Source organism: Rana temporaria, chromosome 1 (genome assembly GCF_905171775.1).
Source record: "Rana temporaria chromosome 1, aRanTem1.1, whole genome shotgun sequence".
In the NCBI taxonomy this organism is placed as follows: domain Eukaryota; kingdom Metazoa; phylum Chordata; class Amphibia; order Anura; family Ranidae; genus Rana; species Rana temporaria.
This window is the reverse complement of record NC_053489.1, coordinates 594,810,714-594,838,165: the sequence shown is the minus strand read 5'-3', so window position 1 is coordinate 594,838,165 and position 27,452 is coordinate 594,810,714. Positions and strand designations below refer to the sequence as shown.

Sequence of the window (27,452 nt, the reverse complement as noted above, 5' to 3'; positions counted from 1 at the left end):
AATGCGTTCATAATCTGCAAAACTTAACGTGTTTCTTGGACTTTGGTCCACTTCATCAGGCATTATTACCTGGATTTTTATGAGCTTCACTGGGTAGAGTCAAGTGAGTCAAACGAGTTTTGCAGAGAAATACAATATAAGAGAGACACTGCTCAGGCATATCATTGGGTATACGTTTATATGCCTCTACAAGGTTAATCACTTAAGGACGGAGCTTCTTTCTGAGATTTGGTGTTTAAAACAGTTAAAAACAGTTTTTTTTTGCTAGAATATTACTTAGAACCCCAAACATTATATATATTTTTTTCTAACACCTTAGGCCCCGTACACACCAGAGGATATCCGCTGGAAACGGTCCGCCGGACCGTTTCCAGTGGATAAATCCTCTGGCGGATTTGGATCTGATGGCTGTACTCACCATCGGATCGATATCCGCGCGGAATCCATCCGCGGTGACGTGTCGCGCCGTCTCCGCGACGATGACGCGGCGACGTGCGCGACGCTGGAAGGTAAAGACTTCCACTCATGCGTCGAATCATTACGACGCATGCGAGGGAGGGGAGCGGACGGATTGATTTGGCTGAGTCTGTACAGACCATTGGATCAATCCGCTGGACAGGATTCAAGCGGATAGATTTCTTATCATGCTAAGAAATTTTTATCTGCTTGAAATCCGTCTGCTGGATTTTTTTCCGCCGATAAATGTCCGCTAGGCCGTACACACAACCGGATCTATCCGCTGGAACTGATCTGCGGATAAATCCCAGCGGATAGATCCGGTCGTGTGTACGAGGCCTAAGAGAATAAAATAGCGGTCATTGCAATACTTTTTGTCACACCGTATTTGTGCATTGGTCTTACAAGCACACTTTTTTGGAAAAAAAAATCACTTTTTTTAATAAAAAAAAATGAGACAACAGTAGAGTTTTTTTTTTTTTTATATTGTGAAAGATAATATTACTTCGAGTAAATTGATACCCAACATGTTACGCTTTAAAGTTGAGCCCACTCGTGGAATGGTGACAAACTTGTACCCTTAAAAATCTCCATAGGCAACGTTTAAAAAATTCTACAGGTTGCATATTTTGTAAACATCCCTTGTAATAGAAAAAAGCATGACAGGTCCTCTTAAATATGAGATTATGAGTCAAAAAGACCTCAGATCTCATATTTAGACTAAAATGCATTGAAAAAAAATGATGTAATAAAAAAAAATGTTCCTTTAAGGGAAGTGGGCAGAAGTGAAGTTTTGATTCCGCCGTCGCTTCCGCCCTGCAATGATATTGAGATGGGTGGGGGCCATCTTCGCCTTACTTGTCTCCGTGTCAGCCCAGGGACAGCATACGATCGCCTCTGCCGGCGGCTCCAGTAAGTGGCAGAGGGCATCGGAGAGCGGCGGGAGGGAGTGTGCTCTTTTTCGCCGGCAATAAAAGTGATCTTGCAGTGAATCCGCCGCAGAGACTACTTTTATCTGAAAGCGGACCGCCGTCTCTTGAAGAGGGTACCAGGGTTATGGTAGCTAGGTGATACCATAACAACGGTATTCCTCTTCAAAGTAGCAACATATTCCTGCGGCGGGCAGTCCATAAGTGGTTAACTGTATCATGAACACAAATTTTAAATATAAGTTTCTGTTTTGATTTTAAAGATATGATTTTGTAATCAACTTTATATTTTAATTATACATATTTTTCTGCTATTAAAATACTGCCATACCCAAGGGGTTTTTCAACCTCATTTTATAAAATGTAACCTAGTTACATAGTTAGTCAGGTTGAAAAAAGTCTAGATAAACCAATACAAATAAATAAAAAAACAATCCCATATAAACAATCCTATACCCACAGTTGATCCAGAGGAAGGCGAAAAACCCCAGCAAAGCATGATCCTTTTTGCTACAGCAGCCCTGAGAGGCAATCGGATGTTCCCTGGATCAACTTTACCTATAACTGTTAGTATCCAGTTATATTATGTACATAGGTGGTGGTAGATCTAGGGAGCAGCACACAAAACACCATGAAAATCTTTTAGATGGTTTACAAAGTACCTGTGATCATTAAAGGAAAACTATAATATATTGGATCAATTTTATTTATTTATCTTGTTACAAGTGCTATCTGTTTTTTTTTTTTTTTCTATCTCTTCTTTCTTTCTTCCTCTCTCTCTATCGCTTTTTGATCCCTATTATAGATATATCAAATGTAGAGTTTGAGGTATTTCAGATGTCAAAGCACATTTAAAGTCATCCTGACAGTGTTTATCTGTCTCAGTTGTAACACAGCAAGCAAAAGAGTTTCCCGCATCATGGGGTCTGTGTCAGCAGAATCCAGTAAGCAGCAAAGCATTCAGCCTTCTTGTGAGACAATTGCAGGTTGTTCCAGCACAGCATTCGTGCAATATATATATATATATATATATATATATATATATATATATATATATATATATATCAGAACATGACAAAGAATACCCAGAGCACTATGATTTAGCTAAATATACAGCATAGCAAAAGTTATTTCCTTTCCATCTGAAGGATAAGCCACACATCCAATAACGAATTCAGCTGATATATTGCTGCAGCAATTGTAAACAACTGGCTATTGCAGCACTGATGCTATGAGAAGCTCTTCTTACTGTGAAGGACCCTAAGCTCCACCTGCTGTCTAGATAAAATAATGCATGCTATATATACATGATCATTTATATTTACACAAACCAAAATATATTTAAAAAAACTCAGTTGAAGAGCTCACTTTATTTGCAGCGAGAAAGGCTCCTACTTTCAGGAGATGCCAGTCAGACGTCTTGTACGTGACATTGGCCCAGAGTTGATGTTTCGAGGATTAGCAGGTGAAACCAGATAAGACTGCGTAATGTTGTTTTGCTTTGGCTGGATGTCTGTTGCTCCCAAACATTTACATTTATTGCAGTTGTATCCTACACTTCCTTTTGTATTTATAGTAAACTTTGGAATGAAAACGCACCGCCATCTACTCATTATGCTTAAATGTCTAGGGGCAAGGGAGGGATATATAAGTAACTCCTTAAATCCCACGGAGATATTGCAGCAAAAAGAAAAGTATAACTTTCAATGCGGATTGTAATCTTTCATGTACTATTTTATTATATATGTTGTATGTCCCTAACTGCATAGCAAGTGAAATTTAGTTTGGATATTCATAGTGCACAATCGTTTATATACACTTATAGCCAGCAAGGAATGTATTGTTTTCAAAGTTAACAAGTCCCTCTTGGTGTAAGGGATTTAATGTTACAGAATCGGTTTGTTTATGAATCTTACTTGGGTATTAGATTGCTTTTTGTTAGGGGATTAAATGCCTCATCATAAATCGGTTACTCAGATTTATTTTAGTGTGCCTATTGAGCTTGTCATTTCAGAGTTAGTGCTCTGGATTATAGAGCATTTTTTTTTCTAAGTGCATTGTGGATTTATCTGCAGGTAGACCAAGCAACTATTTTATACTGAACGGTTATACATACTTTATTTTTTATACTGTCATATTTCAAGAAATCTATGTTTACATGGAATCTATAATTTTCTTTATTTTGGCTTCAGTATATTATGATAATGTTACCAAATTAAAGGATAAGTTCACCTTTGGGAATATGTTACATGTTCCACCTGTTTTTAGGGTGGAGCATGTTACATGCTTCCAATGCTGCAGCTGCTGCCTGATCCCTCCCCCTCCTGTGTGACAGCTGTATGGGGAGAAGTTCCCTGTAATAGCTGTCACTTATTGAAATAAGCGTGCCCGTGTGTGGGCCTTCGCCCATGTGGCCGTGCCATTCATTCACATAGCTCTGTGTGTGAATGAACTACACGCCTCCTCATCCTTTGCGGCTGTCGACTTGTAGTTCTCAATGAACTTCCAGGGGGCTGTGTAGCACTGCGGTGGTTAATTGATTCTTTCTTTCAGTGTAACTGCTTGCCCGTATAGGATGTACGGGCACACAGATACATTGACAGGTCTTCAGGAGAGCTGCATTGCTTTACAGGCTCCAAAACATTATAATAAATGTATTTTTTTTTACCTGCAAATAAAGTGCATTTATTTTTTTTATTATTTATTTTTTAAAGTGAACTTATCCTTTAAATTGTACTTAACCACTTAAGGACCAGCGCACGACTATATACGTCCTCTTTTTGAAGAGGGATATGTCGGTAAGCTGCTGCCACAACCGAGATATCCATCTCTTCAGGCACCAATCCTGTAAACGATAATGGTGGTCTCTGCAGTGGATTTGCCACAAGATCACTGTTATTGTTGGCGAGAGAGGGGCTCCCGCCGCTCTCTCCCCCACCCTTCGCCACTTACCGGAGCCGTCGGTAGCGGCGGAGGCGATCAGGTCCTCTTCCTAGCTGAGTATGGAGACAAGTGAGGCTCCCACCTGTCTCCATACCATAGCAGGGCGGAAGCGACGTCAAAACGTCAAAACGCCACTTCAGCCCATACATCTTAAAGGCACATTTTTTTGCATTTTAGTGTATACAGTGGGGATCGAAAGTTTGGGCACCCCAGGTAAAATTGTGTATTAATGTGCATAACGAAGCCAAGGAAAGATGGAAAAATCTCCAAAAGGCATCAAATTACAGAGTAGACATTCTTTAATATGTCAAAAAAAGTTACATTTTATTTCCATCATTTACACTTTCGAAATTACAGAAAACAAAAAAATGGTGTCTGCAAAAGTTTGGCCACCCTGCAGAGTTAATATCTTGTACTGCCCCCTTTGGCAAGTATCATAGCTTGTAAATGCTTTTTGTAGCCAGCCAAGAGTCTTTCAATTCTTGTTTGAGGTATCTTTGCCCATTCTTCCTTACAGAAGTCTTCCGGTTCTTTGAGATTTCTGGGCTGTCTGTCACGCACTGCTCTTTTAAGGTCTATCCATAGATTTTCAATTATGTTGAGGTCAGGAGATTGTGAAGGCCATGGCAAAACCTTCAGTTTACGCCTCTTGATGTAATCCCCTGTGGATTTTGAGGTGTGTTTAGGATCATTATCCATTTGTAGAAGCCATCCTCTCTTTAACTTCAGCTTTTTCACAGATGGCATCAAGTTACCATCCAAAATTTGCTGAAATTTTATTGAATCCATTTTTCCTTCTACTCGTGAAATGTTCCCTGTGCCACTGGCTGCAATACAACCCCAAAGCATGATTGATCCACCCCCATGCTTAACAGTTGGACAGAGGTTTTTTTCATTAAATTCTGTGCCCTTTCTTCTCCTAACGTACCTTTGCTCATTCCGGCCAAAAAGTTATATTTTAACCTCATCGGTCCACAGAACGTTTCCAAAATGCATCAGGCTTGTCTATATGTTCATTTGCAAAGTTCAAACGCTGATTTTTGTGGTGAGGACATAGAAGAGGTTTTCTTCCGATGACTCTTCCATGAAGACCATATTTGTACAAGTATCTCTTTATAGTGGAATAGTGTACCACAACTCCAGTATCTGCCAGATCTTTCTGGAGGGATCTTGCAGTCAAACGTGGGTTTTGAATTGCTTTTCTCACAATCCTGCGAGCTGTTCTGTCTGATATTTTTCTTGGTCTTCCGGATCTTGCTTTAACTTCCACTGTTCCTGATGACTGCCATTTCGTAATTACATTCCGAACAGAGGATATTGACATCAGAAAAAGCTTTGCTATCTTCTTATAGCCTTCTCCAGCTTTGTGAGCGTCAACTATTTTCAGTTTCAGTTTTCTAGACAACTGCTTAGAAGAACCCATGGTGCCGATTGTTGGGGCAAGGTCAGATGAGTCTGGGCATTTTAAACCTTTGAGATTGACATCACCTGGTCTTCCCAGACGATGATTGAGAACAATCCATGACACTGGCAGGTCTCAGCTTTGCAAAGGGGGCAGTGCATGCTATAAATTCTGCAGGGTGCCCAAACTTTTGCAGACGCCATTTTTTTGTTTTCTGTCATTTTAAAAGTGTAAATGATGGAAATAAAATCTAACTTTTTTGACATATTATAAGAATATCTAATCTGTAATTTGATGCCTTTTGGAGATTTTTCCATGTTTCCTTGGCTTCGTTATGCACATTAATACAATTTTTTACCTGGGGTGCCCAAACTTTCGATCCCCACTGTATATGAGATCTGACATATGAGATCATGCTGTCATGCTTTTTTCTATTACAAGGGATGTTTAAATTCCTTGTAATAGGAATAAAAGTGACCATTTTTTTTAAAAAAAATGTAAAAATAAATGAAATCAAGTAAAATAAATAAGAAAACAAAAAAAACATTTTTTAACGCGCCCCGTCCCAACGATCTCGCGCGCAGAAGCAAACTCATACGTGAGTAGTGAACGCATATGAAAACGGTGTTCAGTATCATGTACTTGTATGAAAATATATCCTGTGCTCTTTGTATTGCTTCCCTTGTGTGACATCTTTCGTGTTCCTGCCAGGTCCTCTGCTTTCCTGGTAAAAAATGTTCACACCAAACAAGGGAGCACAGCGTGATCAGTTTTCTCAGTCTGCTCCTCTCCAATGATAAAACTCGTTCTGACACGCCCTCCCCCTGCAGAGCCATTCCCTGGGAAGTTCAGTTGAGCTGCTGTTTCTCCTCCCCCAGCTCTCTGAAATATCTATGCAGCTAAGAACAGAGGGAATGTGATCACTTATAAAAAATAGAAAAAAGGTATTAATATATATTTTTTTTATATATGTATACATAAATGTTTTACAAGGTGAGGGTTCCAATATACTTTAACTAAATGAAAAATAAAAAATGCAGCTTTTAAATCTCCAAAAATGTTGCATAAAATGATTTCATTTTTAAATTCATGTGACTTGGTTTTATGTTAGAAATCAAGCTAGCCTGTTTCAGTGGGGGAACATGTGCATTTATATTTCTGAGAAATCATCTTGCATTGCCAGGCTCATTTACAGGAGCTGATACATACTTTTCACCTTTGACAGGATGCAAATTGAAAAGTCAGTATGAGTATCAAGTGTATAAACACTATCACCCCACCGATCTGATGCCCTACATGCAAAGCATTGAGTTTGGCACTGACGTGCAGAAGTCAACCTCTCGGTCTTATGCTTGTTATAGCCACTGATAGCTGTAGGTTGAATTCTGTCTTGCCTTAAAATTGCAATTTTTTTTTCTTACTTCATATCCATGTTAAAATGTTTCAACTCAGAATTATTTGGTATGATAAGTTCTTTCCCCAAACAATGACATTTAGTTGCCGTGGCAGCAGTTGCCATGGGTACTTGTGAAGTTTTCTGTTTACGTAGTGCTCCATGGCAATAAACTGAACATGTCGACTTTTACATGACCCATCATTCAACCACACAAAAAAAATGTAACTACATTAAAGCCAGCAATGATTTACCCGACAGTTCTGCTTGCTTTTTAAAAGTGTCGCAAAGAAAGGCAGAGACATTATGCTACTGTAAAGTTACCAAAACAAATGACAACCTCTAACTTTTTTGAGAAGAAAATGTTCAATGCATTTTCTCAGCTAATGGAGCTAAATTTCTAACCTAAATACTATAAAAACATTTAGAGGTCTATTTGATAAAGCTGCGATCAAATCCACTTATCCCTAGGAACCAGCCAAATATCACCTTTCATCTCTACAGCAGACAAAACTGTGAAAAAAACATTAGCTTTAAATTACTGTACTTTGTACATTGCTTTTTTTGACAAGTAAAGTAAATCATGTTTATGTACATATTTTTAAATATATAGCAATGGGTGAAATGAGATGAATCAAAAGTCACTATGCATTTTCTGAAAGACTAATTACACAAATAAAAATAAAGTATATTTGATTGGTTGCTATGGAAAGCTGCACATCTCTTTTCTCTGAAATGAACATAAATGCTGACTTAAAGAGGAACTCAACTTCCCCCTTCCTATTTTTCCTCTCCCTTCTTACAGCACCTGTCTGCGAGAATGTGTTTCCAGCACGTCGGCATCGTGCTGATTCTAGGCGACAGGGTGCCGACATCTCGCACTCGCTGGAATAGGAAAAGCATATTCCAGTAAGCGCGACATAGAAGCAACGGGGATCTGATTTGGATTCCCGCCAATTCTAGATGCGGCATTTGGTATGAATCATGAGGGGGAACTCCACATCAATTTTAAATAAAAAAACGGCATGGGCTCCCCCCCAGGAGCATACCAGGCCCTTAGGTCTGGTATGGATTGTAAGGAGAACCCCAACACCGAAAAAACGGCGTGGGGGTTCCCCCACAATCCATACCAGACCAGATATCCAAGCACGCCACCTGGCCGGTCAGGAAAGGAGTGGGTACAATCGAGCGCCCCCCCTCTCCTGAGCCGTATCAGGCCCCTCCACCCCAAAGCACCCTGCCCCCCATGTTGATAAGGACAGGGCCTCTTCCCGACAACCCTGGTCATTGGTTGTCGGGGTCTGCAGGTAGGGGGGGTTATCGGAATCTGGGAGCCCCCTTTAATAAGGGGGCCTCCAAATACCGGCCCCCCACCCTAGGTGAATGAGTATGGGGTACATCGTACCCCTACTCATTCACCTGGAGGAAAAGTGTCAATAAAATAAACACACAACACAGGTTTTTAAAATAATTTATTAGTCAGCTCCGGGGGTCTTCTCCGCTCTCTGGGGGTTTTCTTTCATCTTCTCCGCTCTCCGGTGTTGTCTCGGCGCTCCCCGTTTCCTCTCCTGTGCCTTCTTCGAGGCTGTCCGCCGTTATCTTCTTTGAAGCTTTTTTACTAGCGGCGGCCAGCCCCGTCTTTGTCGCCTTCTGCCTTCTTCTTTTCTTCTTTTCTTCCGATGTTGACTCGACGCTCCCTCCCGCTGTAATGCCGAGTGTGCGGTGCGCACCAATTTATATAGGCTTCTTATGACGTCACAGTCCCAGCATGCAACGTGGGTCCCGGGCCACACCCACCCCCCCTATGTTGAGGGCATGCGGCCTGGTACGGCTCAGTATAGATCTATGTTTGTCCCAAGCATCTTTGAGATGATAAAGTTTCATTTTAATAAAGCTGTAATAAAAAGTAATAAAGGCTTTCCAAATACGGTTACTTTGTGTAATAATCAAAAATCCTATTTTAAATGATCTGATGATTGTATTACAGTAAACTAACATCTGATTGAGTGGTATGGAGTAAAGCCCAACTCCAGGCAATTAGAGAAATGAATGGGCATACTGGCAGCATTAAAATGTTGAGAGAGGTTCCGTCTTTATGGTTTGGCTTACCTCACTTTGCACTTCATGATCTCTGTTTTCACGGTTTGCTGAATAAACAGTATAGACTGTAGCAGGATTGCTAATTAGCCAAATGATCAGACAGAGAGTAACTGGAACTTGCAGTTTACTAAACGGATGCAAAATTAGGATCAATTATGCAAAAGAGGATCGAAATGGCAAAGAACATGCATACACTGCAGAATAATGCAAAACAGATAAAAAAAAACTGAACACACATGGGCTTGTCACAGCAATATCTCTGTGGCTCAATCAGGGTAACATGTGGCTGCATAGCATAATCTCTGTTAGACTTTTTCGCAAGAGAAAATCGAGCTGGGAATAACTACTATACCCATAAGCAATTTTTGGGAAAACTATGGTAACGCAGGTGAACAGCTGGAGGGATCCAAGGATAAAGGGCCACAGCATGCAAATTGTAGTACTCTGGTAGCAATTAGGGAGGGGATTTCTACAGTTGCTGAGTTTTCCAAAGAAACTGCTTGATATTAGGGGCTTGATGGGTAGCCAGCATACTGGTTCTGACAGTGGAGAACCTCTCACCTGGCTGAAGATCGCATGAATAGCTATCACTGCCTCACTAGATATTGAAGTGCTGAGGGAGGGAAACTGAGGAATTTATAATCAGTGGGCATGTTCAGGAACCCAGAAGGTTATGGGATTGAGGTAAAGGGGCATGTGCCGGCATCTAAGTATGGTGAGTAGCAAGCTACTTTAAGTGGCTCATTGGGGGCTTCTGTGTGGTCTTTAAGGGGTTTGAGTTGGTAATTAAAAGAAAATACACACAGAAGTATTAGTTGCCTCCTCTGTCAAGAAAATTGTGTTGTATTAGGCCATGTAAGGCAGCCTTACAATGCTATTAAATCTGTAGTTTAGCTTAAACAAAATACCCTAAAGCTTTAGTCACATCCCTCACATTCCTTACCTGTAATAAAGTATGCCCCACAGCATGAAGACAGTTAGATCCTCTAGAAATAATCACTGCAGGGTGCATGCCCTCTTTCTGTTCTTGAACACGTGGTCCTGCAATGATCATTAGCTTTGGGTCTTCAGGCCAAACAGCAGTAAAGATGATCCAACAGGGACACGCTCCCTCCTGTTGCATCAAAAAATACCCTAGAGTTTTAGTCACATCCCTCATATCCCTTACCTGTAATAAAAGATGCCCCATGACATGCAGACAGTTAGATCTAGAAATATTCACTGTGGGGATGCCTGTTCTCTTCCTGTTCCTGAACTTGCTGCACTGCAATGGTTAATTTAGGGTCTTCAGGCAGAACATCAATACTGGTCCAACAGGGACACACTACCTTCTCCTGCGTCAAGAAAAGTTCTTTCTTTCCTTACATTGCCTGTAACATGGTCTGTTAATGGGAGAGAGAATTCTGTGACTGATCAGACTTTCACCCATTCACAGATTATGTCACAGACAGTGTGCTCAGTGAAAGAACTTTTTTTTCAATAGAAGAGGATGAATGAGAGGGCATGTCCCCTTTAGACCATCTGTACTGTTCAATCTGAAGATCCAAAGCTGTTAACCATTGCAGGACCATAGGTTCAGAGACGGGGACTGGGCATCCCTGCAATAAAGAGTTCACAAGGATCCAACTGTCTGCTCAACATACTTCATTACAGGTAAGTGATGTATTTAAATGATTTTTTTTTATAAACTTCAGCTTTGAGTTCAGCTAACCTATCCTTCCTACATTCCTGTATTTTTCTGCTTCAGTGGACACTGCAGCTTCTGTATCCCTCCAGGTAGAATTGGCTGTGCTTGTTGCTAATTGCCTATTTCAAGCCAAGTACAAAACTCTTCACCTGACTGTACAGAGTGTGTTTCACATGATTTTCACATTGACTTGAATGAACAAAGCAGAAGTTCTTGGCAAGGGACTCGAAATTAGCAGTTCATAGCCATGTGGGGAAAAAAGATAAGTAATATTTACATGTGTCTATTAGCTAACCTTCCTTCATATCTTAAAACAACTTTTTCCAGCTGTCAAAGTAAAATGTCTGATAGCACAGTTAACTCTAACCAAACCTGTACAAGAATATATTAATTTGCCCTGATCAAGCAACATACTTTGCCAACTTAGGAAGAGACAAACTTAAAAAAAACTTTTGACAAGCCACACCTAAGTTGGTCAAAACAGCAATCACTGAATCAAGAAGCATAGCAAATGCATTTGGAGAGGCTTACAGCTGCTGTCAGCACAGCGGACAGCAGAAAACTCCTCTTGTTTGGCTTGAGGCTAAAAACCTTCTAAAATCAGCTCGGATGTGACAATCCAGTATTACTCTGTGTAGTGCAACCTCCAGCTGAGAATCCCTGCTAAGCAAGGACATAAAAAATGTGCCAACTTGTACGCATTATTATAATTTTATATGTTTATCTGCTGTGGCACAAGTGTCTGAAAATAGTTTCAGATATAGATAGATAGACAGATATATAGATAGATAGCTATTAAATATATATGTGATATATGTATATACCTCAAGACAGATAGATAGATAGATAGATAGATAGATAGATAGATAGATAGATAGATAGATAGATAGATAGATAGATAGATAGATAGATAGATAGATAGATAGATATTAAGTAATTATTTAATACATGTAAATGGATCATAGTAATTATTATTACACAAGGCATAGGTGTGACTAATCCTTTAAACATGTAAAGTTCTTTATTCACATATTTCTTAAAGGTAAACGTTTTTTCTTTCGTTTTGAATAGAATGGAGAGGGATTAGAACCCCTGTCAGTTTTTATTGCTCTCTATGTTCCCAATAGGGAGATCCCCCAACTCTATTTGTTGTGTTTACCTTTAGCATTGAAAATGAAAGTAAAAGAAAATCCAAATTTTGGGTTGTCCCCAGAAAAGTAATATGGGGGAAATCTTCCAATGGGGACTCTAGTTCTGGTGGCTTAGGGATCCCAAAGGGGTTCCCTTAATTTACAGGGATTTACTCCCACTTCCTGTTTGGCTATGGTACAGAAAGTGAAGGGAAATCTCCCCAATGGGGCACAAATGGTGAAAAATAAACCAACAGGGGTTATATCCCTCTCTTACTCTATCCAAAATGAAAAAAAGTTTTGCCCGTAGTTCTACTTTAAGTATCTATATTGTCAAATAAATGATTAATCCAGTGAAAGTGGAAAGTTAATACTTACTGTATTTGCCCAACCGCATGTTCCCCCAGTTGTTGCTCTTTTGCAGAGCTATGCTGGCCAATTTTCACCTGTGGGTCTACCCAAAACTACAACATGCAATGGATGGTGGATAGAACCACAGTGTGCAGCCAGGCATCCAACTCTACCAGAAGAGGGAGGCAAAGGTGGGAGACATTTATTTTCAAATTTATTTTGAGGTGATAGACTTGCTTTAACTTTCTATATCAGGGCTGTCAAACTCAATTTCATCACAGACCACATGAGCATTATAGTTGCCCTCAAAGGGCCAGTTGTATCTATAAGACTATATGTCCACAGCACCCCACTCCTCCTTTCATGAAATGTCAAGAGCCCCCCACCGTCCCTTTATCACAGCACACCTCCCTTGCTTTGTGCTGCTGCCAAGAAGAAGCTGGGGGCAGATCTGGGAAGCAGAAAGTGCAATGTCTGGAGGAGGGCCAGAGGAGGGCTTGAATCATCTGCTCCAGGGAGGCGGAGACAAGAGGGTGCTGCATCTGCACGGAGAAATGCAGGATCTGGTAGAGGATTTCTGTCCTTATCTCTGTTACCGACTAGTAAGACAAGAAGGGGGCAAAAACAGGGGGGGGTGCCCCATCTTCAGGAGTAGTGGGAGGGCCAAATGAAATGGTCTGGCAGGTTCTAGATGATTGTGATCTCTGAGCCAAATTCAGGATTTTAACAGGCATTGTTAAAGAGAATCTATCAAAATAGAAGATATTGGTGAGGTAGCCCCCTTTCCCACCTATCTTGTCCTATATCTGAATTCTGGTTTGCATACTAGTTTCAAGGAAGTGATTCACAATAGCACAAGTAAACAGTGGCCACTATCATTGAAGAGTCTTTTTTTTCTGAGACCGATATCTGCCTAGATCACTTCAGTGGGAATTTGTTTGATAAATTAAAGTATAAAAGGATAGAAAGTCGGCGCTAAATATAATGAATGAAAACCCTGTGATGGCAAACAAAACACAGGGGTGTGTATCTCAAGATACAACAACCCTTGCTGGTATCAGTAATTAGTCTAAGTGAATCATGTGTGATTATTAAACTTGTATAAATTATTCGTGGTATCTGAATAGATCAAATGAAACATATAAACCACACTTAGTGAACATAATGTTAATCCTGAAGGTTCAAAAAACGATCAAAATTGGGAAAAAAATAATAATAATGATATACATAAGTAAGTATGACAACAGTGCGCAAGTGTGAATTACCAAAAATGAGTAAAGATCATACACATAAACACATGAGTGCTCCCTGAATTTTTTTTTATAAAATTGAATACAGTTCAATGGAAATAAGATGTGAAAAAAAGTATACAGGAAGTCCATTCCTATTGTGAAAAGGTCCAATTCCAAAGTAATTAAGGAAGGGAAGAAAAAAAACCTGTGTTGAAAGAAGGCAATAATGAAGATGTCAGAAGTAAATCCACCAGCACCGCAGGTAAGGTTGCTTCCCGTGATGGACGTCAAACGAAATGGGTAACCTTACCAGATAAGGTGGACCTCCACTAGTGGCAAGATCTACAGCGCATGCAGATACAACCCTCTGCAGGGTCTTGTGATGATCCCAAGATGTCACTGGACCAGTGTTTGATCACCTCCTTAGCCTCTTGTAACTTTCCTCTATATGTTGGAAAGACAGGATCTCCTAATCTCTGCAGGGGCCAAATGCTTCTCCAATCATGGGGAGCAACCTTACCTGCGGTGCTGGTGGATTTATTTCTGTCATCTTCATTATTGCCTTCTTTCAACACATTTTTTTTTTATCTTCCCGTCCTTAATTACTTTGGAATTGTACCTTTTCACAATAGGAATGGACTTCCTGCTTACTTTTTTCACATCTTATTTCCATTGAACTGTATTCAATTTTATAAAACATTTTCAGAGAGCACTCATGTGTTTATGTGTATGATCTTTACTCATTTTTGGTAATTCACACTTGCTGCACTGTTGTCATACTTACTTATGTATATCATTATTATTATTTTTTTCCCAATTTTGATCGTTTTTTTTAACCTTCAGGATTAACACTATGTACACTAAGGGCCAGATTCACAGCGGAGACACGACGGAGTATCTCAGATACTCTGTCGTATCTCTCAGAGTATCTATGCGACTGATTCATAGAATCAGTTACGCATAGATAGCCCTAAGATCCGACAGGTGTAATTGTTTTACACTGTCGGATCTTAGGATGCAGTACCGCGGCCGCCGCTGGGGGGAGTTTGCGTCGTATTCCAGCGTCGGGTATGCAAATTAGCAGTTACGGCGATCCACGATGGATTTTCACGTTCGGTACGTCGTCACTAGTATAGTTTCCCGTCACAATTTTAGCCGTCGCTTGACCACGTATGTGCTATTTAAAGTATGGCCGTCGTTCCCGCATCGAAATGTAACAATGTTTTTGTCTTACGTAAAACGTCCGGGAATACGAAAGTACGCTACGCACGTCGCCCGTTGTCGCCGTTCGAAAAAATGATGTCACTTCACGCAAAGCACGGCGGGAATTTCAAAACGGAGCATGCGCAGTAGGTCCGGCGCGGGAGCGTGCCTAATTTAAATGGCACACACCCATTTGAATTACGCGGGCTTACGCCGGAGGCCGCCAGCGTAGGTTTTCATTGCAAGTGCTTTGTGAATCAGGCACTTGCGATGAAAACTTGCAGCGGTGTAACGTATCTATGATACGTTACGCCGCCGCTAGTCTACGTGAATCTGGCCCTTAGTGTGGTTTATATGTTTCATTTGATCTATTTAGATACCATGATTCATATATACAAGTTTAATAGTCACACCTGATTCACTTAGACTAATCACTGATACCAGTAAGGGTTTTTGTATCTTGAGATACACACCCCTGTGTTTTGTTTGCCATCACAGGGTTTTCATTCATTACAGTATACTGTATTTAGCGCAACTTTCTATCCTTTTATATTTTGTTTTTGCATGGTTTCACAGGTTTTGTATGTGTCGCAGCTTGGCATTTATTAGCTATTTAAAAAAAAAAAAATTCTCATTAGCGCAGTATTTCCCTTGCTTCTAATTGCTCCAAGCTATAACAAGGAGTTCTCAACTCCCTTTGGGCTACATAATTCAGCTGGAGTGTCACCTACTGGTGAAATGTGGTATGACAGACATAGTGAAACTGAATGACACTGTTATGCCGCGTACACACCATCACTTTATGTGATGAAAAAAAAACGACGTTTTGAAAAACCTCAATTAAAATGACCATGTGTGGGGGAAAACGTTGTTTTATGTCTTGTGAAAAACGATCAAAAAAAATTGAAGCATGCTTCAATTTTTTGTGTCGTTTTTCAAAACGTCGTTTTTTGTGTCAATTAAAATGATAGTGTGCGGGCAAAACGACGTTTAAAACAACGTTTTTAAACCCGCGCATGCTCAGAAGCAAGTTATGAAGCAAGCTTCAATGGAAAAGATTGCTGAACGTAACCGCGCTTTGCTAGAGCATTTTGAAAAAACGATGGTGTGTAGGCAAGTCGTTTTTGAAAATGAAGTTTCAAAAACGTTGTTTTATTTCATGATTTAAAACGTCGTTTTTTTTCATCACATAAAGTGATGGTGTGCATGCGGCATCATTGAACTGTTTAATTTAGGTTTTTCCCATTTGTGAGAAGAAGAGTTAAATCATTCTACTACTACTACTACATTCTAGGCCTACTTTTTAAAACTTGAAATCCCCTTTATTGTTAGGGTGACCTAGTTCTCAAGTGCTGGATTGAGCAGAGAGATTTTTTATGTTACTGCATTCCAAATGTGTATTTTAGAGACTGTTTATTTGACTATGAAACATGTTTTTCATGTTTGCTTTCTGTGAAGCCCATCCTGTTATTCCTGTTTGAAATTGATATTAAGGGTAGTGGACTCTTGATTTTATGTTGCCTTACTACATGAATGCTACTGCCTGCTATCTTTGTCTTGATGGGAAAGTGATTGCATGTCTTAATCTAATGCATCCCAAGTGCTATACTCTCTGTCACACTAATGGAGGTCATTGTTTGTCTATGCTTTCTTCTTTTTTATACTTTACTTTTATTATTCTGTCAAACAACATTATGCATTACATGCATGTGGGCAACGCTTATCTATCAATCTATCCAGCTTTAAAAATTCATCCTTCAACAATATTATTAGGCAAAATTTATAATATTAGGTATATTTAAAAATGAAGTTCCCAGGAGGTAAAGGGAATTATCTAATTAAAAATAATCAGAAAGTACATTTCACAGAGAAACAACTGTCATGCCAATAAAATAAAATAAAAATATCTAAAAAGCTGTTGTCAGATAATAATCCGTGGAAGGCACATATTTATTCAGTGCGGATTGTGACACAATTCACATTGCGGATATCTGTATCAGTGTAGTCTGCCTGGTAAGTTCCACCAATGAATGATTTTCATGGCAATAAAGCCACATGATTTTTAGTTTAATTTTCCCAACCCATTTTGTGTACATTAAAAATATAATTGTTAATAGAAGGTTAGTGTATGTGGCTGTCCCTATAACTGTGCCTTGGATTCTAAGACATGTTTCATTATTTTTAAGAGCTTAAAAGCAGAAGCTAATGTTTTCCTCTAGGATGTGCACTTGGTCAACTTTGTTTTTTATTCTTACCTATTAAATTCTCTAAGCTCCGTTATGCACTATAGGCTGTTTTAAACTTTTTCTTGGATATAGAACAAGAAAGGATAGGAAATTTAGTCATCCAGCTGAATCGGTGGGGTTAATTTAAGAAAGGAGTAGAGCATGTTCATTTTGCAAAGCAAAATTTCTTTTTTCAAGGGAGTATTTTGATTTACGTTAGTGAACGAGGTGCAAATTGTTTGCATAAGGTCCTCACATGCCACCTTCTATTGTTCCTTGTGTTCCAATATGGCCAAATGTCCAGACCAGTAGGCACTGGTCATTTAATCAATGGCTCAATCTTTTGCAAAAAGAGGCAGAGAAGTGTCACATGCCCCAGTTTGCCCTGATATGGTCTGTGTAACCAAATCTTACTAATACCAGCCATGTAATACCAATTATGTACATAGCAATAGATGTCATAACATGTAGTAGCCAACTAGTTTATTATATGATACCAATGAATGATCACCTATGTTAAAGAGAGGTTGTATATGAGGGTTTATTTAGAAAAGATGAACTCAGTCGGAGTAATAAGCTCTGGCAGTAAAGTCCTTTTTTTTCAGTATAAACAATTACACGCACACAGCTAGTTCTATAAGGGAGTCACTTCACATTCTGGGTGTTATACGTATCTTGTGAATTGGTAGTCTTCACATATTCCTTAACTGCTAATTAGAAATGCAAATTACTTTGGGATGTTTTCTAAATAGGGCTTGGTCAGTACATCCCATGATTATAGTTTTGTTTTAACACCCTACGTTAAATTAGGCACTTTTTAATTCTTAAGTTAAGATAATTTCAGCTCTTAGTTTTATTGTATTATTATTTTGTTAGCATTTTTGTTCAAAGCTTTTCAAGCTTCATAGTCAAACATGAACATTAGTATCTAAATCAATTTAGGGCACAGCTTGCCTGCATAGTGGCTCAGACTTTTACCTCATGTTGAGCCTTTGAGCTATTTGTTAAATCATTAGGGGTCTGGTATTGACACATGGAATGGCTTATAGTTTTAGTCAGGAAGTCGTTGGTTTTATGGGATCCAAGCACCACCTTTGAGGTTCCAAAAGCAGAAATTACACACTGCAGAACTGTAGAAAGTTTGATGAATGTTACTGCAATTGATCAACAGTTTACGTTGGACATGTTTCCCAAATAATATAATTGGGTCATTGACCAACTGATTATAGCTCTTGTTCTCTATTTTGTATATATATATATATATATATATATATATATATATATATATATATATATATATATATATATATATATATATATATATAAAAATACTCCTAACAACTAATCAGAATCCATCCAAGTGGAAATACAGTTACCTTTTTTGTAGGAAAAGGCAGACACCAGAAATTCTGCTTGGTTCATCCCATCATAGATATCCACATTAACATCACACTTCAGGGATTAAAATGTTACTCCTTGTTTTGGTTTGGAATACTGTATCATATGAAATAAAAAATGCTGATGTAATTGTAAATATTTGGTTTCTATGGTGGAAGAAACACTTTTGGACACCTGAGCCATGGTTGTGAAAATGCTTGAATTGTCCACTGGAATTACACTTTGGTCTGAATTTTTATAGGCTTAAAGCATATGACCAGTGTTGGAAGGCGCGTAAGCTAGTATGAGCATGATTGAGGTCCATACAGAAATCTTAAATTAGATTTTAGTGAGTTACTATATATATATATATATATATATATATATATATATATATATATATATATATATATATATATATATATATATATATATATATATATATATATATATATATATATATATATTAAGGAACAGTAACCTTTCTCAAACTTAAATAGGGCAAACAAAACATATTTAAATGAAATCTGTATTTGCAGATTCTAAACCAAAAAAGTGGATTACAGAACTGACTACAAGTTACATTTTTTAATTTATCATTATTTGCCTATCTTAATTGGTGACACTCACATTGGCTTGATTGGGCCTTGCTAGAAGCTCTGTACATTTAACAAGTCATACTACAGCTCTCAACTGTTAAAACCTGTGAGGGTGGAAATAATCAGTCATCGCTAACTTCTTAGATGAATCATCTTCTTTTGCTGTTATCTTGATCTTTGCTCCTCTCCTAGTGAGTCATTGGCCTGGAACAACCAAGTATCCAGTGAAGCCCGAGCTCTTGCCCTGCATACTTGTTTCGGGTTAGCGACTCGCTAGGTAGCAAAACCAGGATCCGGATTATATTCACAGAGTGGCAGCTTCCGTTTTTCTGTCCTGTTAACCTACAGCAGAAAAGCATGAACATTTGAGTGGGCAAATGCTAAAGGGCTTCCATCTCAGTGCTATTTCCTGAAAGCCTGTATTTCACAGTAATCTGCTCTGAGCACTGAAAAAAAGATAAACTGCTTTACTAGAATAAAATTACTAGCCTATATCATAAACCAAATCTGTGAACATTAGCTCAGCTTGATAGACAAACTCCAGCCAAGCAGATGGTGCTAAATTTCAACTGTTCCCATCCTAAAGCCAGAGAAAGGCCATAGACCTAGTGTTTTTGGCTGCCACATATGATAACCTTATAACCTTCCACATGAGCGTTTGCTGCGATCTGCAAGGACAAGAAAAAATAAAGCAAAAAACACTTCCATGTACAATGATGTAGCTTGACCTCTCCATTATAAAGTGTTGTTCCCCAATAACTTTAAAATTATTTTATTTTTTTATTTAAAATATTTGCTGTTTATTTAGTACATATCGACCATAAATATATTCACTTGTGCAGTTGAGGATAATGATAAAAATAATAACATTAATAAAAAAAAATTTCTAACAATAACAGCAGAAAAAGTGTCCCATTGCGTCTGCTTTTTTTTTATTTTTTTATGAGAGTAGACTTATATTTATCCCAAGCACTTATAAATTCACTAAATGCCTCTGCTGGGAGTCTTTTCTAAGCATCCACTGCTCATTCAGTATTTTTTTTTTATTTTACTGTTTTACTCTTGAACTATGTTACTTTACTAGTTTTAGGTCCTGCTCACTTGTTATTGATATTACAAATAATGCCCCCAAAGTTGTTTCTTCTGTAGTTCTGGCTATTGCATAATAATAATAATAATAATAATAATAATAATAATAATAATAATAATAATAATAATAATAATAATAATAATAATAACAATAGCTTTGTTGGTCTTGTAAATGTATTTAATTCTGTATTATTTAAAATTGCTTATTCTCATCTTCCTGTCTTGGACTGGTAATGGAAATTATTAAGACATCTCATGTCAGTATGTCAGAAGCCACTGGAGGCTGATTATCGGAATTACAATTATCCTAAATCAATAAAGAAAGTACAATTCATAATCAGTTCATTCTTGAAGACATTGACATTTTTTCTTTCTAGGTGAACAGTGGACCTAGCTAGATTTGAATATGTAAAAAAGACTTGTCATACATTGTATGGTAATACTTTTTAACAACTCCAGTAAAATGAAACATCCAGGAGTAAATGTGTTATAAGCTAACGTAGCATATATTCCTGTACACAATTTTTTGTTTTTAATATGCCCATTGGGAGAAAAAAATAATGGAATAGAGAAGGTTCACTTGGCAAATAAGAGGTTTGCTAATCTATTAAATAAGGCGAGACTGGGGTCCCTTCAACACACCAATTATGTTCTAGTAAAAATCCTTTTTTATTTCCCTGATGTTTGAATGAAAACTCAAAGTAAACATAGCCCCCCTTATTACATTGATACAGCCTTTACTCCTTTAGTAAATCAATCCAATCATGTACACATCAAGTGTTCTGAAAACAGAAAACCTGCATCTTGGCACCCCTGCAGATGTGCAGTACATTTATGTGGTGCCATGAGGAAAAGCATGCCTAAGGAAAATCCTGTGCAGACTTATGGAAGAGCGCTGATTACATGAACTGAAAATAACATGACGTGTTCTATATACAAACAGTGTACAGGATGCCTATCGGGTTGCTATGGCTGCAAGAAAGCAGCATGTTTGGGCCATTTTAGAAAATCATAGCTTGCCACAGATTGAAATGGAAAAGTGACATATGTATAAAAATACTGAATTACAAAATCCTGTGTTGCTATTATATATGTAATTTTTAGGGTGAATTTGAGATTTTTTTTTATTCCCCTGACATTTTGGAACTTTTGGGAAAAAATCTGGAAATTTTACTGTTTGGTAAAATGCAAGGGAGTTTATGGGAAAGGAAAACATTATTGTTTTTGGTGGCTTTTAAGAATGCAGTGGACTGTAAGAGCCGTTTTATACAGGGGCAACCCGACATACAGCGCGACATTGCAAGGCAAATTCAGCACGACTTGGAACAACTTACAACGCAACTTAAAGGGGTTGTAAAGGATAATTTTGTTTTCTAAATAGGTTACTTTAAGCTAGTAAATTGTTGGTTCACTTACCTATTCCTTCGATTTCCCTTCTAAATGTTTTTTTTTTCTTTGTTTTCTTTGTCTGAATTTCTCACTGTTTCTTCTCAGTAAGGTGTTCAGTAAGGTGTTCTAAATGACTTTCCACTGCTCGGATGATGGTGGAAAGCTTACTGAGGAGAACAGGAAGTGAGAAATTCAAACAAAGAAAAAAAACATTTAGAAGGGAAATCGAAAGGAAAAGGTAAGTGAACCAACAATGCACTAGCTTAAAGGAACCTATTTAGAAAATAAAAGACAAACCTTTACAACCCCTTTAAAGTTGCTTCCAGGACAGGTGATTTTGGCTGTGGCCAATCACAGAATAATCAGCTCTGTGGGAGGGAGGGGTTTGCCTGAGTAAACTATTATCTCTTCCTGTAAAGTTTCTTCAGTTAAGACAGTGATCCGACTTTGGAGGCAACTTACATTGAAATCTATGGGTACAAGTTGCCTAGAAGTCGCCTTGAAGTAGTACAGGAACCTTTTCTGAAGTCAGAGTGACTTCAGTAGTGCACATTAAGACGGCTCTCACTCACTTCAATTGAATTTCTCATGTCGCACGACTTAGGGCGACTTGGGGCGACACAGTCGCGGTAGTGTGAACCGGCACTAAATTTTTCCTGAGGGTTACAGTAGCTGCTTTCAACTAGCCTGCACCTTTGTCTGTGCCAGAAAACAGACCCTTTATTCCCCTTACAGAAAGATAAAAATATGCATTGGGAAAAAAATGTAACTGCCAGTACACCAATAATGATCAATTACTTTAAAAAAAGGGAAAAAATGTACCCAAAATATACCCCAAAAAACCCTACAGTGAAAAAAATTAGGATTTTTTCCCCCAGCAACCTTCATTTAATCAAATTGCAAGCATCCTCAGTAAAATTTTTCAGATGGAGAAATTGATAATGGGTTAGATTTGACAAAGCGCATGCATGTGAAATGCAAAGTCAATGGCAACCCACGCTTGCACTCTTTGCTGGCTCCTTTTTGGTTCTGTTCAGATCAGCGGCTGGTCCTGACATCATCAGCGGTGTGCCGACACGCTCAGCCGGAATAAACAAGCGGACGGCGCTTTGCAGGCTGTCACTGTGATATCCTCTTTATTGCCTTCCATTGGAACTGAGTGAGAGATTCCATCCCAGCCCAGAGCTTCTGGCAATGGTATTGCTTGCTTTTAATTATTAATTCTACACTTTGCTTTTGTTATGGCTTGGAATAAACAAAGATTGTGTGCATTGACTGGGCAATCTCTTTATATTTAGTAGTATACCTACCCACCATACTATATAAGTATCACTCCACATTAATTGCACCAAGGGCCCGGAGAGCTGTTTCTTTATAACTGGTTGTTTTCAGTAAAATTTTACAGATGGAGAAATTGGTCATTTTTGCGGCAAATACATTTTGCCACAATCAGACTGACAATCCGCAGTTACATAATTTTTTAGGCAAAACAGGATTCTTTCTTTACAATTAACACTGATTTGTACTTTATAATCCTACAAGTGCCCTGAGTAAAACTGTAAGTTTTTTTTTTTTTTTTTAATCCTCCACTTAATTAAATGTTTTACTTTAGCAGATTAGTTAATCACCTTTATCCAAACTTCGTAGTACAATTTCCACTCATGTCACCAAATATTAGATTAAATTTACTCCACGCACTTCTAATGTTTTTTAAATGTATTTATGGACGCCTTCTTAAAATTAGTTACTAATCATACAAGCATGACAAGAATTAAAATAGACAAAGGATTGTTTTGCTAACATGACAAAGCATCACTCCTTCACATTGATTCTGAAAAATAAAAATCTAGCATTGCATATAAAAGAATTGTGTTTCCATCCACCCACACCATGCTACCATCAGTCAGCTTTGTGTATGTCACATCAAGTCACTACTCATTAAAGTGGTTTCCATTTTCTTTGTGACTAGATCACAGTCTCTAGAGATTTCCTGTCTCTGGAAATAAACTATTATTAAGTACATTTTATTTTTTTAATTGAGTGTGTTGGGCTAATTATTATTATTATTATTTTTTTTTACGTATGTGGGGGATCATTTAAAGAAGACCTTGCATGGAAATGCAACGTCTGCTTCTTTTATAGCCTTCAAAATCCTATAAGATCTAAAGGTGAAAAAAATAATACAGAAGAAAAAAAATAAAAGTTACTTCTTTTTCAGTACCTTCTTGTAAGCAAGAATGATGTCACTGGGTCTTCTCTTGGGATCCTGGGAAAGTTGAGATAGCACTGTGCAGTAGCTACTTCTTCTGAAATATGGGGTTTTTCGTTTTCCAAAAATCCCAGGAGAAGGCCCAGTGGCATCACCATAACATCTTCTTTTCATTGGGGTCTGGGGATTACAGAAGAAACAGATCCTGTTTTTCTTTTCAAGCCAGGTCTTCTTTAAATGCCAAGAATCAAATGTTTATTTAAAAGGGATTCTGTGATTTTAGTTATGTGAAAAGGATTAGCCTATTGGGCTTTGCAGTTCAAGTAGAAATTTTGTATTCTGAAATGTCAATGAACTGTTTTTACCTAAACCAAATTTCACTTGCAACAGCCCATTCTGGAGTAATATGGTTAAGGGGCATATTGTTACAATGTCTTTCTATGAGCAATACTTTATGTAAATAGTGAGACTTCAGTTTTCGTATTTGCATATAAAGGGACAGAAGTGGCATACATGTATACAGGCAGGGCCGGTGCAAGGATTTTTGCCAACTCAGGCGAAGGTGCATTTTACAGCCCCCCCCCCCCCCGGCACGCACATGCGCACACACACACACCATACATTATATATGTATATATATCTTCCTCTATAGATGGCGTTATTCTGAATTGCGCTGTATAATGTAATGTTGCTGGGATTTGTAGTCCTCTATAGCTGGTGGTATTCTCCATTGCGCTGTATTATGATTATACTGCGCAATGCAAATTACCACTGACCAGTTATATAGGAACTACAAATCCCAGGAATAATACATTATACAGCGCAATGGAGAATACCAGCAGCTATAGAGGAACAACAAATCCCAGCAATACATTATATACAATGCAATGCAGAATACCAACAGTTACAGAGGACTATAAATCCCAGCAGTGCAGTGTGCCATTTTTTTTTTTAAACAGGAAACTTTAAAACAGATCGGCCCCCCTTACCTGTTTCTGAACACCAATCTGTGCACCGGGCAGCTCCCTTCCCGAGTCCCTCAACAGGTCGCCGTCACCTTCAGGATCACGCCGCAGGCTGCACTGCCTGCTTGTGCGGGTCCGGTCCGTCCGTTGCTCCGCCTGCTGCAGCCCTCGCTCCTTCACATCATGTGGCTGAGCGGCCAGGGGAACCAGGAGCAGGGCCACCTACGTCACTCACTGACGTAGGACATAGGCGCCACCGCCGCATAGCCAAGGACACACACACACTGAGACTGATTGACAGAGTGACTCACAGCACAGGTCAGCGCTGCTGCGGGGACCGGGAGGACTCGTCCTTCAAATGCCGCCCGCAGCCCAGCCACAGACACACTCTACTAGTACTATCTCGATGATCGGGCGGGCGACTGTCACCGTCACGGACCGGTCAATTCCCTGTCGCCATAACGCAAGTGCCCTTGTTGCCTTGCGCTAGCGCCGGCCCTGTATTCAGGTATTACTACACAGAAGGATGAAAACCCAATAGGGGGTATTCTTTGAAACAGGAATCCTTCAGTAGCCTTGTATGGGACCTTTGGGACCAGCTGATTTTTTTTCACAGTGCATGCACAACAAAAATACTCATTGCACTGGGAAAAAATAATCCCTTTCCTTATTTTAGGAATCACAACCTCCTGTGTCCTTGATTGATGAGGATTGCATCACTTGCACACCATCAGTATGCTGTTTTTTGTGTCTTAACATCTTGCAGACCAGCCATAGTACTAGGAGGACATACTAGAATGTCCAGTGGGAACTGCTCTTCTGTGCGCATGCACTGAATAGACACAGTGGGATACAGGCAACTAATACAGAGCCAAGGAGAGGGGCTCAGTAACATTGCTATGATCAATCCAACTTTCAGCATCACAGAATTTATACACAGGCTACAGTTAGCAGACATGTTTCACTTTTAGATATTGATCAGAAAACACTGTTTGAACTCACACACTGATTTGTGTTTGAGAGGAAAGAAAGCATTCCGACCACCAGACAGCACCAGTGCCAATGTTATTAAAATCCACCCTCTACTGTCATTCACCCTTCTCCTTACATGTCGGCCCCATCCTGTCTTTGATCTGAGCCATGAATAAGCACTAAGTCAGTGCGAAACGTCGGTTATCCTCCTGTTTCTGTTGCTGTGATCTGGTATGTTTTTGCTGTTCGTTTAAATAAAGACAACCTGTTTGGTTTGGAGTGCGGCCATCCATCCTTCATTTTACGCTAATGCTTGCCTAGTGCACTGCCAGCACCCTTGGAATCCTACACCTGTGTATGACCCTATAGCAGACCCACCTTGAGCGGTGATTTTCCTTCTTCTGTCTTTGATCTGACCTGTACATTAAAGCAGTGTTTCCCAACTCCAGTCCTCAAGGCACACCAACAGGTAATGTTTTCAGGATTTCCCTCAGATGAAACGGCTGTGGTAATTACTAAGGCAGTGAAACTGATCAAATCACCTGTGCAAAATAATGGAAAGCCTGAAAACATGACCTGTTGGTGTGCCTTGAGGACTGGAGTTGGGAAACACTGCATTAAAGGATATGTCCAGCCTGAACTTTTTAGACTGGGATTCTCCTCTGGGTCACAGGAGTGCAATTTGTTTTGCACTCCTGTGACTCGTTTTCAGTGGAGAGCGGTCTGATGTCCGCTGCCTGCTGACGTCACTGCCATCAGTCGGGGCAGCACGTCATCACGACTTCCCAAGTCGGAATCCGCCAGCTGCCCTGATTGATGGCAGTCTCAGCATATTAGCGAGCTGCTAAGACAGCCTCTCCCCGCCCCTCCACGGCCCATCGCTCCAATTAGCATGGAGAAGCAGAGAGGAAAGAGGCAGACTGACAGTCAGCCTCTTTCCTCTCAGGGATCTGTGAGAACCGAGCCAGCGGTGATGTTCGGTGGCTCAGTTCTCAGTGCACAGACGACAGGGGGACAGATGGAGCATCTAAAATAAAAAATAAACCCATACTTCTCCCTTAAAACCTTCATCTCCTGATCTCCCTATGTATGATTTGCACATTTGATTTATCTGGTGCACCATTACCAAGATCCACATTTTAACCCTCTCAATAGCAGCATTTTCTTTATTTTCAAAAATTGTGGCAAAACAATGATATCAGTTTTAAGTATCTCCTTTGCAAAAAAAGGGGACATTTTGGGGGTTTTCATATCGTCATGGCATTTTTATTTGCTATGTTTAAAATATTTAAAATTGCAATTTTTTTCCAAATGTTGATCTTTTTCCTGATAATAATAATAATAATAATAATAATAATAATAATAATAATAATAATAATAATAATAAAAAAGTCAGTGTTTTTTAGCTACCACTCTTTTTTAGAAAAAAAAATTGGATGCAATTTTGCATGACCGAGTAGATGTCTGTCAAAGTATGACAACACTGCAAACTTAAAAAATGTCTTATAATAAAGGAGGTTATAAATGACTTCGGTTAGAAGAGAGACATAAATGTGTCTGAGCCCTCACAGAGGCTTTGTGGTTGCTTTATTAAATGACTAGATGTCATTCAACTAGCAAAGTGAGTGTCAACCTAGCAAAAGTTATGTTCATCTCACAAAATGAATATTAGAAAATATGGTCAAACTGTGTATATTTGAATACCAAATTATGTGTAAGGAAAAATAAAAAGCTTAACAATTTGCTGCAAGGCACAAGTACTTCATCAAGTAAGGTGGTCACATGCTTCTCCACACCCAAA

The 27,452-nt window shown here is 39.0% G+C and overlaps 1 protein-coding gene across 2 annotated transcripts in view; it reads left to right on the top strand.

Annotated features, from left to right (window-relative positions):
- Positions 1 to 27,452, top strand: part of PCDH7 (protocadherin 7) — a 1,118,542-nt gene that overhangs the window by 796,515 nt on the left and 294,575 nt on the right. The gene's annotated exons all lie outside the window — the stretch shown is intronic.